The sequence below is a fragment of the Macrotis lagotis genome, chromosome 7 (assembly GCF_037893015.1).
Source record: "Macrotis lagotis isolate mMagLag1 chromosome 7, bilby.v1.9.chrom.fasta, whole genome shotgun sequence".
NCBI classification, from domain to species: domain Eukaryota; kingdom Metazoa; phylum Chordata; class Mammalia; order Peramelemorphia; family Peramelidae; genus Macrotis; species Macrotis lagotis.
Window position 1 is genome coordinate 101,032,161 of NC_133664.1, and position 14,139 is coordinate 101,046,299.

At 34.3% G+C, this 14,139-nt stretch overlaps 3 pseudogenes; all 3 read left to right on the plus strand.

Annotated features, from left to right (window-relative positions):
* Positions 1-4,515: 4,515 nt before the first annotated feature.
* LOC141494090 (protein WWC2-like) lies at positions 4,516-7,899 on the plus strand (annotated as a pseudogene).
* A 266-nt stretch (positions 7,900-8,165) lies between these two features.
* LOC141494091 (protein WWC2-like) lies at positions 8,166-9,514 on the plus strand (annotated as a pseudogene).
* Positions 9,515-9,787: 273 nt separating this feature from the next.
* LOC141494092 (protein WWC2 pseudogene) lies at positions 9,788-10,592 on the plus strand (annotated as a pseudogene).
* Positions 10,593-14,139: the final 3,547 nt, after the last annotated feature.

The following is a 14,139-nucleotide window of genomic DNA, read 5'->3' on the forward strand; positions in this document are numbered from 1 at the left end:
CTAAAGAAGAATCTATAGATGACTTCATAATATTCAGAATTTTTTATTAGAGAAAATTAAACATTTATGATTCACAAAGTAAACTAATTGTAAACTTAAAAAATCAAAACCCCACACATCTCAAGAGGGTATTTAGAGACTCATTCAACATAGAAAGCTCGACATCATTTTTCATATCAAGCAATTACTTGATACTGAACTGGATATAAATTTTAGAATGTAATAGATTTTCTTTATAAAATATATATTACAATAATCCATAATCATAGATGCTGCCAAGTAAGGGAGTCTTGCTAATACCTTAGAATCTACCTATAGATTTTAGAATTTGTAGCCCTGGGCACTCTGGTTGTCATTATTACACTAAAATTAAATTCTACCATTCATGTTCTTTATTGTTTCACTTTTGGTGGTTTTCTAGTATTGCCAGTAAGCTTGAGGACAAAGTCACCTTAACTCCTTTCCTGTTTTAATCATCATATTAAATTTCTTCCTGCTTTACTCCACTGATATAATCTTTAAGAGTGTTGATTTTGTGTTTCTTATTATATGGAAATTCCATCAAGTGGTACAGATCATTTTGTCTTCTATACCATAGAAGATAGTTTCACTAAATGTGTGATCAACACAAACAAACAAATCATCTGGGAACCAATGACAACATTAATGGTGAGCACTTTTTTTCTCTTGTTAGTTCACTTTTTAATTTAATTATATTTTCCCCACTTACCTATAAAAACAATTTTCGACATTCATTTTTAAAATTGAGTTTCAGGGTCAACTAAGTGGCACAGTGGATAAAGCCCTGGCCCTTGAGTCAAGGGGACCTGAGTTCAAATCAGGCCTCAGACATTTAATAATTGCCTACTGTTTAATCTTAGGCGAATCACTTAATTCCATTGCCTTAAATAAATAAAAATTTTAAAAAAAGTAAAATTGATTTTCAAGTTCTCTCTCTCCCTCCTTTCCCACTCCACCTCTTTGAGAAGGCAAGGGATTTAATGGAGGTTCTGCACGTATAATCACAAAACATTTCCATATCATTTATGTAGTGAAAGAATACAGAAAATATAAAAACCCAAGGAAAATACTGAAAGTAAAAAATGTATGCTTTGATCTGTTCAGATTTCATCAGTTCTTTCTGCAGGAATGGGTAGCATTTTTCATGAAAAGTCAGAGTTGTCTTGGATCATTGTATTGTTTAGAATAGCCAAGTCATTCACAGTTGATCATCTTAATATATTGCTGTAACTGTATACAATATTGTCCTGGTTCTACTCATTTCACTTTGACTCAGTTTATGTTAAGTCTCTCCAGATTTTTCTGAGATTATCTAGCCAATCATTTTATATATCATAATACTATTCTGTCATAATCATATACTACAAATAGTCCACCTGTTCCCAAGTTGAAAGGCATCCCTCAATTCCCAGTTCCTTGCTACCAGAAAAGAACTATTGAAAATATTTGGGAATAGTTCAAAATTACTCTAGATAATGGCTTAAACAATTCACAACTCTACCACCTGCATTAATGTCTCCTATTTCCCACATCTTCTCCAACATTTGTCATTTTTTTTTCTGTTCTATGTTAGCCAATCCAATAGACTTGAGGTAGTACTTCAGAATTATTTTAATTTGAATTTTTCTAATAAAAAGTGAGTTAGAGAGGGGTGGCTAGATGGCACAGAGGATAGAGCACCAGCCCTGGAGTCAGGAGTACCTGAGTTCAAATCTGGACTCAGACACTTAATAATTACCTAGCTGTGTGGGCTTGGGCAAGCCACTTATCCTCATTGCCATGCAAAAACTAAAAAAAAAAAAAGTGAGTTAGAGCACGTTTGCATATGAATGTAGTTAACTGAATACTTCATCTATTCCTTTGTTCTGTTTCCACCCCATCTCCATTTATTCTATTTCCTCTCTCTCTTTTGTGTCCTTCAAATGTGTTTTGCTTCTTACTATTGCCTACTCTATAGGGTTCACCCAGCCTGCTATGAATACTTCTTTCTTTCATAAAGCCCTTATCATTTTACTTTCCTCTAGACTAAGATAGGTTTCTATACCTAACTGAGTATGTATGTTATTCCATCTTTGGGTCAATTCTGATGAGAGTAAGATTTAAGAGTTCCACATCTTCTCCTCTATAATAGCTCTTTCTTGCCTGTTTTATGTCAGATAGTTAACCTATTTTATTTCTCCCTGTCCCTTTCTCCTAGATCATTCCTCTTTTTCACCCTTTAATTGTATTTTTAAAAATATTATCCCATAATATTCAATTAACTTTTCTGTGTGCTCTCTTTCTAAACACACACACACACACACACACACACACACACACACACACACATATATATATATATATACATATATATATATATATATATATATATATATATATATATATATATATATATACTATATATTTATCTATACATATATAAAAGCATACATATGAGAAAGTTCCTGAGTTACAAGTATCATCTTCTCATGTTGGAATATAAACATTTCAATCTTACTGACTTTCTTATGATTTCCCATTCCTTTTTACTATTTTTGTGCTTCTCTTGAGTTTTGTAATGGCAAGTCAAATTTTCTCTTTCAGCTCTGTATGTTTTTGGAAAACCCTCTATTTCACTGAATATTAATTTTCCCCCCAGGAAAAATTATATCAGTTTTTGCTAAGTAGATAATTCTTGGTTGTAATCCAAGCTCTTTTGCCTTCTGTAATATTATATTCAAGGTTCTCTTGATTCTTTATTATAGAAGCTGCTAAATATTGTGTTATCCTGTGACTACACAAGATACCTGAATTTTTTTGTGCCTGCTTGCTATATTTTCTTTTTGACTGGGTAGTTTTGAAATTTGACAATAATATTCCCGGGAATTTTCAATTTAGTATTTTTTCAGGAAGTGATCAGTGGATTTTTTTTTCAATTTCTAGTTTACCCTCTGGTCTTAGAATATCAGGACAGTTTTCCTTGATAATTTTTTGAAAGGTAAAGTCAAGACTCTTTTGTTGGGTTATAGGTTTCAGGAAGTACAATGGTTTTAAAATGATTTCTCTTGGATCTGTTTTTCAGATAAGTTTTAAAATAAGATATGTATATATATATATTATCTTCTATATTTTTATTCTTTTGGTTTTCTTTTATTATTTCTTGATGTCTCTTTTTTCTCTTAACCAATGGGGTTAAGTGATTTGCTCAAGGTCATACACCAAGTAATTATCAAGAGTCTGAGACTGGATTTGAACACATAGGTCCTCATGACTCCAGGGCTGGAACTCTCTACACTGCATCACCTAGGTGTCCCTATTTCTTGATGTCTCATAAGCTCATTAGGTTCCTCTTGCTCAATTCTAATTTTTAAGGATTTATTTTCTTCATTGAACTTTTATCCTTTCCCATTTGGCTAATTCTATTTATTTTGATGAATTCTTTTCTTCAGTGAATATTTGCATATTTTTTTTCATTTGTCCAATTCTCCATTTCAAGACATTCTTTTTGTACCTGTTTACCTTTGTTTTGTGCCTCCTTTTTAAGTGGTTGACCCTTTTTTCATTATTTCCTCATATTACTCTTATTTCTCTTTCCAATTTTTGAGTGAGACCACTTCTTCTATATTTTGGTGGCTTTGGATATAGGAATTTTGACTTGACTTTATTTTTATGAGAGTTTGCTTTGATTTTCCTTGTCCCCATAGTTAACTTTCTATAGTCAGAATGTTTACAGTTGGTTGATCATTTTTCTCCAGCCTATTTCTTGACTTTTAATTTCATGATAAAGTAGAGCTCTGCTTCCTGTGAGGAGGACACACTATCCCAAGCTTTTGGAGTTTTGTGCAGCTTTTTTATTTTATTGATACTTCTGTGGATCTGTACATTTTCAGTTTATCTAAGTTGAAATGATTTAAGGTGATGTTTGTTTATTACTCCCCTAATCTGTTCACTAGTCTGTAAATGAACACAAGCACTCTTTTTCTGCTTTGGGAGTGTGATCAGGGCCCCATTTCACTTTGGGCACAAGCTCTGATGTGCTTGGACTCCTCATCCTAGGACAACAACCCAGGGCTGCCACCAGGACTGCACTAAGTATGGGAAAAAGCAAGACTCTTACCCCTATGTCAGTAGATTCACACCTGTAATCTCCTTCTAATCAGTTGTTTGACCCCCCTAATAGTCTGGGTTGTGAGCCATGGAAGAAGCCACTGAAGTTGTGTGTATGTATTAGGGACACAATTATTTAGTCAGTCAATAAATATTAGTAAAATACTTAATTTGCAAATTTAAGCTCTGGTGATATAAAGGTAAAAGGTTGTCCCAGTTTTCAAGAAGCTCATAAACTAAAGGAAATTAACTTTGAATATGGCAATTTGATCCGTATAAATTCCATCTATTCTTCTCATATTTTCTTTTACTGTTCCCTTCCTCTGAACATGTGTTTTAGAGAGTTGTTTTGTTGTTTGTTTGATTTATTGTTTCATTCTTTGTTTTTTGTATGGATCCCTATGTGTAATGACCCTACAAATCCAGGACTTGTTTTTCATTACTGTAGCCAAAAGAACAGCAAGTAGGTGCATTAATTTTTTTTCTATTTTTTTTTAAATTCAATGCTAAAAGATTTAACTAAGAGAATTTTACTTTGATTATAAGAATTTATAATAAATGTAAACTTTGATGCATCACATGAGGAAGCCTTGGTTATAATATTTTACCAAATAAAAATCTTAGATTTCATATCAAGGAGACACTATTATGTTCTTCAAACATTTCCATGTACTCAGTATTTTAATTAAGGAAGGTGTATTTCAATCAATAATTTTCCTGGATAATAGAAGTATAAAAAGAATCATAATTCATGATTTTGCTCATTATGTACTCCTGCTGTGAGAAGCACATGCCATCAATGAAGCTAATTTCATATTCATGGGGGGAAAGTGATTCTAATCAAATTTTCTAAATTTCTCCAATTTGTCATAATTAAACAGTTCAGAACTCAACTCCGGATCCAGGTCCCTCTTCAGCTGTGCTGTTACTTCCCCCTAGAAGTCTAGTTATATTTCCAAATGAAATCCACTATATCACAGAAGTCCCAATTTGATGTCTCATATTACAAGAATGGCATGGTTACTGAAGATTGAAAAATAAAGAAGTTCTGGTAGACTCTACTCAATTATCAAGTCTTTTAAGTAAATTTTCTTTGTAGCTTATATGACTGAGCCAAAGGTCAGCTCTTAAACAGTTCTTTTCTCATGTTTTTATTAGTGCAAAACCTTTTCAATTTAATATAGTCAAAATCATTCATTTTGTAGTTTATAATGTGTTTTAATTCTTGTTTGGTCATACATTTATCCATTTCCCATAGATCAGATAGAGTATTTCTTGTTCTATTCATTTATCTACGCTATTGCTCTTCATGTCTAATCCTGTACCCACTTTGACCTTATTTTGGTATAGGGTCTGAGATGTGGCTCTATGCCTAGTTTTTACCATATTATTTTCCAATATTCCCAACAATTTTTGTCAAATAGTAAGTTCTTATCCAGAAGCTCATGTCTTTGGGTTTGTCAAATAATAGATTGCTGTAGTCCGTTACTGTGGATTCTTTTGAACCCATCCTAATCCACTGATCCATTACTCTATTTCTTAACCAGTAACAGGCAGTTTTGATGACTGCTGCTGTATAGTATAGTTTTAGATCTAGTAGAACTAGGTCACCTTTCTTTACATTTTTTTCATAGTTTCCTTGTTATTCTTGATCTTTTATTGCTGCAGATAAATTTTGTTACTATTTTTTTCTAGCTCAGTAAAGTAGTTACTGGGTAGTTTGATTGCTATGGCACTGAATAAGTAATTTAATTTGAGTAGAATTTAATTTTTTTTATGTTAGCTTGACCTAGCCATGAACATTTGACATTTTTCCAATTATTCAGATCTTATTTTATTTGGATAAGAAGTGCTTTATAACTGTGTTCATACAGTTTCTGGGTTTGTCTTGGGAGGTAGATTTCCAAGTATTTAATGCTGTCTATAGTTATTCTAAATGGAATTTCTCTTTCTATCTCTTGCTCTTGGGCTTTGGTATTCATATATAGACATGCTGATGATTTTTTTAGGTTTATTTTATATCCTACTACTTTGATGAATTTGTTAATTGTTTCAAGAATTTCTTTTTAGATGATTTTCTCAGGTTCTCTAAGTATACCATTAAATCAACTGCAAGAGTGAAAGTTTTGCTTCCTCCTTTGTCATGTTTATAGTTCAGTTTATGCAGGGGACAACAGATTTAGTTATTTATGAGAAGGCTTATCATTAGTATATTGAGTAGTTAATTATATACATATATGCAGACATACATATTCATACATATATAAATATTTATTATTTAACTTATTAAACAAACAATAAAAATGCTCAATGCTGTAGTGTCTCCATCTATCTATTGCACAGTGATAACAAATGGAAAAAAATGAGCTAAAACTCAAGTTCTTAGACTATCCATAAATATACATATAACTGCTGAAATTTAAATATGAGATCTTTTTTTTTTCAATAATCAGGTAATATGGTGCACTGCCTACTGCCAGTGGGGTTCTTGGGGCTGAGCTGTGTTTCCATCCAGTGCCCCTTGCCCAGTCCCAGTGGATAAGCTGTATGGGCAGTGGGAGACTGCTGATGATAATACATAGGAAAACTAGGAATAGGTAATTGGCATTCCCCCACGACTGGGAGGAGGCCAGGGATTATGATACATTGACTATAAACCAAAGAAGACTCCAGGGACAGGTTAATCAAACTCCTCGCATTTACAAATTGTGTTAGAGAAGAGCTGCCATGGAGCAGCATTTGACTGCAAAAGTGGTTTCCCCTTGTTGACCAAATCAGTAAAACCACAGATAAAAATTTCCAGGAAACAGTGGAGGGTAGTGGAAGAAAGAAATGCCAAAAACTACCTTATAGTGGCCCAAGATGCTTTAATACACAGAAGGAACTACCAAGTGTATTTGTCTTTTGTTTTTGCAAGACAGTGAGGTTAAGTGACTTGCCTAAGGCCACATAACTATTTATTATTAAATGTCTGAGGCTGGATTTGAACTTAGGTCCTCCTGACTCCAAAGCTAGTGTTTTATCCACTGTGCTACCTAGCTGCCCCAGGCTACCAAGTGAAAGAGTGAAGGTTTACTCTAGCTCTGGATGATGCTTATAAGAAGTCCAGTTCCCACACAAGTTTATTCTCAGGATCTTCATCCATCACAAAATATGATGTTCTGAAGGCAAAAATTTCCACTAAAAGACTGAGGGTTAAAAAACTGAAGAAAGAACCCTCACAGATAAAGCAAGAATTATTCTACTAAGAACATGGATTTGAAAAACTGCAACAAATTGACAAGAAAATATCTGGAAACCATATTGGGTATGAATTCATTTAAGTCAAAGCTATTCTAAGAGAGCATTTAAGAAGTCCATTAGAAAAAGCATTAGTGAGAGAGAGAGAGCGAGAGTGAGAACGAGAGAGAGAGAGAGAGAGAGAGAGAGAGAGAGAGAGAGAGAGAGAGAGAGAGAGAGAGAGAGAGAGAAGATATAATGCCGAGACTCAACAAGGTGAGAAGTGGCTTCATTTGGACCAGAGCATTCAGAGATCTGGATCAAACCTAAGGGACAACTCTGTGAGCTCTCATTTATATTTCTTCAGACAGACCCTCTTATGATTGGTTACATCTACAGAGATTTTGAAGAGAGAAGTAGAGACAACTTATCAGAAAAATTACCTTAAATCTACGCTATGAAAAAGCCAAAAGAAGCACAGCCACTTTAAAAACTGAGTTGTCCAATTTAGACAATAAGCCCTGACCTGGGGACTTGGATGTTGAGAAGGAGAAACTGATCATGATTATTTAAAAAGAGTAATTTTGGGGGTGGCTAGGTGGTGCAGTGGATAAAGCACAGGTCCTGGAGTCAGGAGTACCTGGGTTCAGATCCTGGCTCAGACACTTAATAATTACCTAGCTGTGTGGCCTTGGGCAAGCCACTTAACCCCATCTGCCTTGCAAAAACCTTAAAAAAAAGAGGAATTTTTGAAAGAGTTTTAGTTTGTTACTTCTTGAAAACATAGAATGAGTTGGACTAACTAGAAACCAAAGGAAGATTCTAGTGAAAAACACATGATGCTTCAGAAATACCACTCTCTCCAGCCATGGCCCCCTCAGATACAGCAGCAGATAGACAATCTGCTTTCTCTTCAAGTAAGTGGACTACTGTCCTGTAGCACAGGAAGCTACAGTAGGGTAAAGTAGGAAAGACTTGAAGAATCTACCAAATTTAGTATTTACTTGCATTCATAATATAAAAATTTCTCCACCAATAGCTTATTCATGTCTGCAGTCAGGGAGTAGTCTTGGATTATTAGCAGCCATTTGGGGGGCCTCTGAATACCTCTAACAGAGAGTTACTCAATTCCCTAGGTTCCACAGAGTTCTAGTCTAACAACCAAGGGATTAAAATTCTAGACTTGGATTATCAGTATAACTTGGACTTTCTATTACAAGATAAAAGTGTTTACATTCCATTGCCACTATTCACAAAAATGAAATGGTGAAGTCCCATAGCCTGCTGGACTACAGGATCTTATTTGGATCCTCAGCAGCAGACTATGCTCCAGAGTTGACTGAGTCACCTTAATACAAAATGTCTCCTCCAGTTTCTTCTTGTCTTCCTTGCCCCTCCTAGTCCTGCTCTAGCTCCAGAAAGTGCTTTTTCTTTGTCTGCCCAATATCCTCATCTCCACTAATTCACACAGCCCTTGACTGTGCATTGACCAGTCATTTGGCAGACATTATCCATACCAAAAATCAGATAACATTGGCCTCAGAATCAAGAGTAGCATCATAAATTCTTACAGAGGACAAAGGTATTGATGATGTTAGGCAGTCTTTATCACCATTCAGTGAAGGAACTACAGGTGTTGAAGAGCTGTTTCCAAAGAGGACAGTAGCTCAATTACTTGAAGAGAAAATAGCTAGTCTATCTGCTGCTATATCTAGGGGGTCCATGACTGGAGACAGTGGTATCTCTGAAGCATCAGTAAAGCAGCCTGGAGAAATTGAGGATGTCTATGTTGTGAAGATGATGCTTTGATTATTGATACTCCTCACATGCAGAGAGTATTAAAATATGATATGAAGAGTTCCAGTTTATTGGTAACTGTAGTACAACTCAGAAATCTTCATGTTCTCTAAGTCAGAGCACAGGCGTGTATTTAGGATTACAGTATTAGTCCCCTTGGCAGACATTACCTGTCTCTTTTGCACAAAGGTCCATCTTCCTGAATTCTTTATGTTTAATGAAATATTCAGAGTGGCTATTTCCCCAACAGAAGACATTGAGGGGGTGGATGCTGTCAGCAAAGATCTATGGGAATAATGCCAGGATGGAGGTTATATCAGCCTAGCAGTATAACTTGATACCTTGAAAGAAAATTCCCTGTGGAAAAAACTGAAGAAAAAAAGTGATTTAAATTTGGTTTCCTCAAAGCCAGCCTTTACTGGGTCCCTAACTTATAAGTTCTGCTAGAAAGAACATCAGTTGAGTTACAGATATAAAATAAGAGTTATCTCAAGATGTGGGGGGAGGGGAAGAAGAATGGGACAGCAAAAAATATCAAGGAGTTTGATGAATATTGGTTAGAAATGTTAGCATAAATTCCAGATTAGTCATGGCCAATTGAAGAAGTTCAAGGTGACCTGTCAGAGAGGAGTGACTTTACATTTTTTATAGAGGATCTCTAACCATGCACAACCTAAGTCAAGTGAGGACTAGAGCAGGAAAGAGACCAGTCATTGACTTGAGTCAGAACCCTATCATCATGGCCAACCTAGTTGATAAAGAAAACAAATACTAGGGAAGTACTGCATGAAAACATGACCATAAAGACTGTTCCAGTCTAAGCTCTCCTCAGCATGCCTGTTAGAAACAGCATGATTGAGTACTCCCCAAATTTTTCTCCAGGAGAGCAGAACCACTACATCTTTAGGTTAAACAGTGACAAGCTCCACATTGACTAGAAAAATCCCTTTCTGTGAGAAATACAACAGAAGACATTAGCTTCAGGGTCAAGAGGACTATTTGCCCTGATTACCAAGGATTGTGGCAAGCTTGTCCGTAAAAGATTGGCATCAGAACATCAGGAAAATGGTATTTGCAACTGTAAAGAATATATCTCTAGACTTAGAGTTGGATCTTCAGGATTCTTTTACCAAGCAATCCTGATTGACTGAAGAGCAACAGATCCTATGAGATTTATGGCAGAAACTAGAGGACATGAAAACCCAGGGAGAAATGGCTCCTTCTGCTGATATGCCCAAGGATGAGAGGTTTCAGAACTTCTTGAGACAAGCTGAAAAACTGGCTGAACAATCCAAGGAAGAACAGAATCAGGATCTGAATGTTGAGAAACTGATGAGGAAGATCTCCAACGATGTGAGTCAGCTTTGGGAGCAGTCAGAAAGTACCTCTCCAGATGCAATCATTCAGGGAGAAGATCACCTTTTTTTTTTACCAGAGCAAAGATTAGCATTCCACTCTTGTCAGTTTGATGTATATGTTTGGAATCATTCTCCTGCCTGTTCACTCAGAGGCAGGTGAAATTAATCTTTTTGGTAAACAACTCTTCCAGATTTTTGTTTTGCATTAGTCTCTTAATAAGGCTTTTTTTAATATTTATTTTGTTAACATGGTGAATTGAATTGTATGTTTAAAAAAGGGGGTGGAATAATTCTGGTAATCAGATGTTGTAGTGGTGTTTTGCAAAGATGGAGTAGATGCAAGTAACTGGTGTGTACCTTGATGAACTGCACTTGAGGAATCTTATATTCTCTGTACCTTTTGCTCTAATTTCATGTGAGTAGATGTGAAGATGGCTATTAAAATGCTTTAAGTTTGAATTCAAATATGTGTCTTAATAAAATTCTTTCCAGGGCTACAGGGTCATCCCAAACAGGTGCTGGGTCAATTTCTATGACTTACTTTGGAACATTTTGTTTCCTTAAAAGATCCTCCCCCCCCCTTTTTATTTGCCATTGAAGTGGGGTTAAGTGGCTTTCCCAAGGCCACACAGCTAGGTCATTATTAAGTGTCTGAGGCCAGATTTGAACTCAAGTACTCCTGACTACAGGGCCAGTACTCTATCCACTGCGTCACCTAGCCACTCATCCCCTCTTTTTGCCTTTTATATTTGTCTAAGTAAAACAGTTAACATTGAAATACTGAGAACAGGAATAAATATAACTCTGTGAATATATAGTGGTTTTGGTTGTACTGAAGACCTTGTGAAATTTTATTATATTAAAGGAAGGAGAATACTGTAGGAAGATAGCAAATAATTAAAATTCAGGAAAATAAAACCACATGATGAGCAGCTGCTTATTAAAACATAGGGTGAATTTGTAGATGTTCACAGCCTAGCCACTTACTCCCATATCTAATCATGGTTACAGAAAACAGTAATGTTTTTCCACAAGAATCATATTACTGGGTTGGCTAGGTGGTGCAGTGGATAAAGCACCGGCCCTAGAGTCAGGAGTACCTGGGTTCAAATCTGGCCTCAGACACTTAATAATGATCTAGCTGTGTGGCCTTGGGCAAGCCACTTAACCCCATTTGCCTTGCAAAAAAACCTAAAAAAATATATAAAGTTGTTATGGGGTGGCTAGGTGGCATTATGGGGCGGCTAGGTGGCACTATCTTAATTACATCATTGCTCAAAACAGGAATTACCTAGCTGTGTGGCCTTGGGCAAGCCACTTAACCCCATTGCCTAGCAAAAAAAAAAAAAATAAAAAAAGGAATAGAAGGTTTGCCACTCAAGGTTTAGAACCAGGGCTTCTATTCCTAAGCTAGGATCCTTATAAACAAGTAACTTACTTTGACAGGTAACTTTTTTTTGATGTCATCAAAAATCAAGGTCATCAAATTCTTTTAGACATGTTTTTAAGCTGTTGATATATCAGTAAAATGAAAGCAAAGTGATGAAAATTGTTTTTTTTTTTACTGAATTGCTTTAAATAAGTGAGTGAACTAAGATTTTCCAAGGTTTCTCATTTAATTCTGCCTTTTAAGATATGTGAAAACCATAAATATCATTCATCCTAGTAAGGTCAAATGTGAATGGCAGAAGTTGTGAAGTTTATTTAATATGAGGTTCAAAGAAGGTCAACTGTTTTCAACTTCTCAGCCTGATTCTGTAAAATGTGTTTAGAATAACATGTAGTTGTGCCATATGATTTGATTTTCTTCATTTATTTTCGATCTTATTTATGTTCTGCTTAATGTAGTTCACTTCTGACTATTTAAAATAACTATTATGAAAGAGATTAGGTTTGATCACTTTTAGCTTTATGAATTCTCCCATATCAACTATTAATTATATGGATTAGAAAAAATATTTGGAGGAGTTTTAAAGAGTAAAAACTTTCTCTATTTGTTAATATGTGTGATTAAGATCAAGGTTTTTAAAAATATATTTCTCAAAATTTATTTATTTTACAAATGAAAGATCAACATATCTTTTCCCCCTTCACTTTTAAAATCAACCAGTAGTATTATTGTCTATATTTATAAACAGTTTTTTAACAATTTTCTTATTTTTGTATTAACTCAAAGTATTCGAAGTGGAAAAAGTAGCCAATTGATTTAAAAAATAGATAAACATGAATTTTAATCATATGAATATTTAGAAAGTCAGATTTATTCTTGAAAGGGTATAACAAATGTATCTAGATTTTATATTTTGGCTATCAGTATGTTATTACAGTTTTGCATATCGGAATTTAAGTATTACAAGATGCAAAAACGATATTATTAGCCAAATGAACAAAATTTAGCCGAATTTTGTAGACTAAAATCAGTCATTCAATTTCTTTCTATTGCTTTATCTATATAATATTAAATATCAAATACTCAGGACAACTAAATAATCATATTAAATTCAGATTGTATTTGATGTTCTAATTGTTCTTATCTGTAAAAGTAGCATATATATAATTGACATAGATTAGCTTTTGTTTCTGCATCTTCTATGTGTTTGTGATTGCGGAAAAAATAATTTTTTTAACAAAGATAAAAATCAAGTAAAAAGTTCATTCATTACTAATGATCATTTAAAACTACCAAAGAAATGATGATTGACTATATCTAAATTATATACTTATCCCACAAGTGGTTAATATATTCCATGAAAAGTGAGAAGTATACATTAGTAAACATTGGAGACTTCTACAATAAGTACCTTAGAACGTGTATTTCTGTGTATATGTTTGTATGAGTGTGTGTTTGTGTGTTTAGATTTGCATACTGCCAAGTGTTTATTAGTTGTCATTAATTACATAAGTCTTCCTGACTTCTTCCTTGATTCCTGCCTAAGGAACCTGTGTTAGGAGTAGTCACTGTTTTCTTCTAAGTTGGGCTGCTTTCACTTTTAGAATGTGGGAAAACATTCCTGTGACCATCCCTGATTTCCTTGCTGCCCTAAGACATTAATGGATCAGCCTTGTGGAAATAGGGAAAGAACTTTTTGTGATAAATGTGGAGGCAGGAACAGTAGTATTTTATCCTAATTTTATATTTCAAACTTACAATTTTAAAAAATTAATGTATTTCCATGGTCAAAATCTCAACAAATTCTAATACCAAACCAAAATAACTGAATTAGCTCCAAATGCATGGTGTATAACTTCCTACATAGGGAAACAAAACAAAGCAAACAACAACAAAAACAACAACAATATTTTAATATTCAAATGCTGCATAATCTATTATAACTATTCCAGGAGATTTTTTTTCCTATTTTGTGGTTGGTTCAGCTTGTTGAGTTTATTGTGTATATGACTACTGCTTAAGTGCTATTTCAGCAAATATGATGAGGCATATTTTCCATTTACTTAGTAGCAAATATTTCTATTTGGCTGTTTGGTGATCCACTTATATTAGAACTTTAAATTTAAATATGGTGAGAACCAAAATCATTATTGGAAGATAATTATGGGGAAAAATTTCCCTTGAGATTTACATCATAAATTTATCTTGTATTCTCCTCTTGTCATTGCATAATCATTTGGAATTTATTTCCAGAAGCATTCATAAATC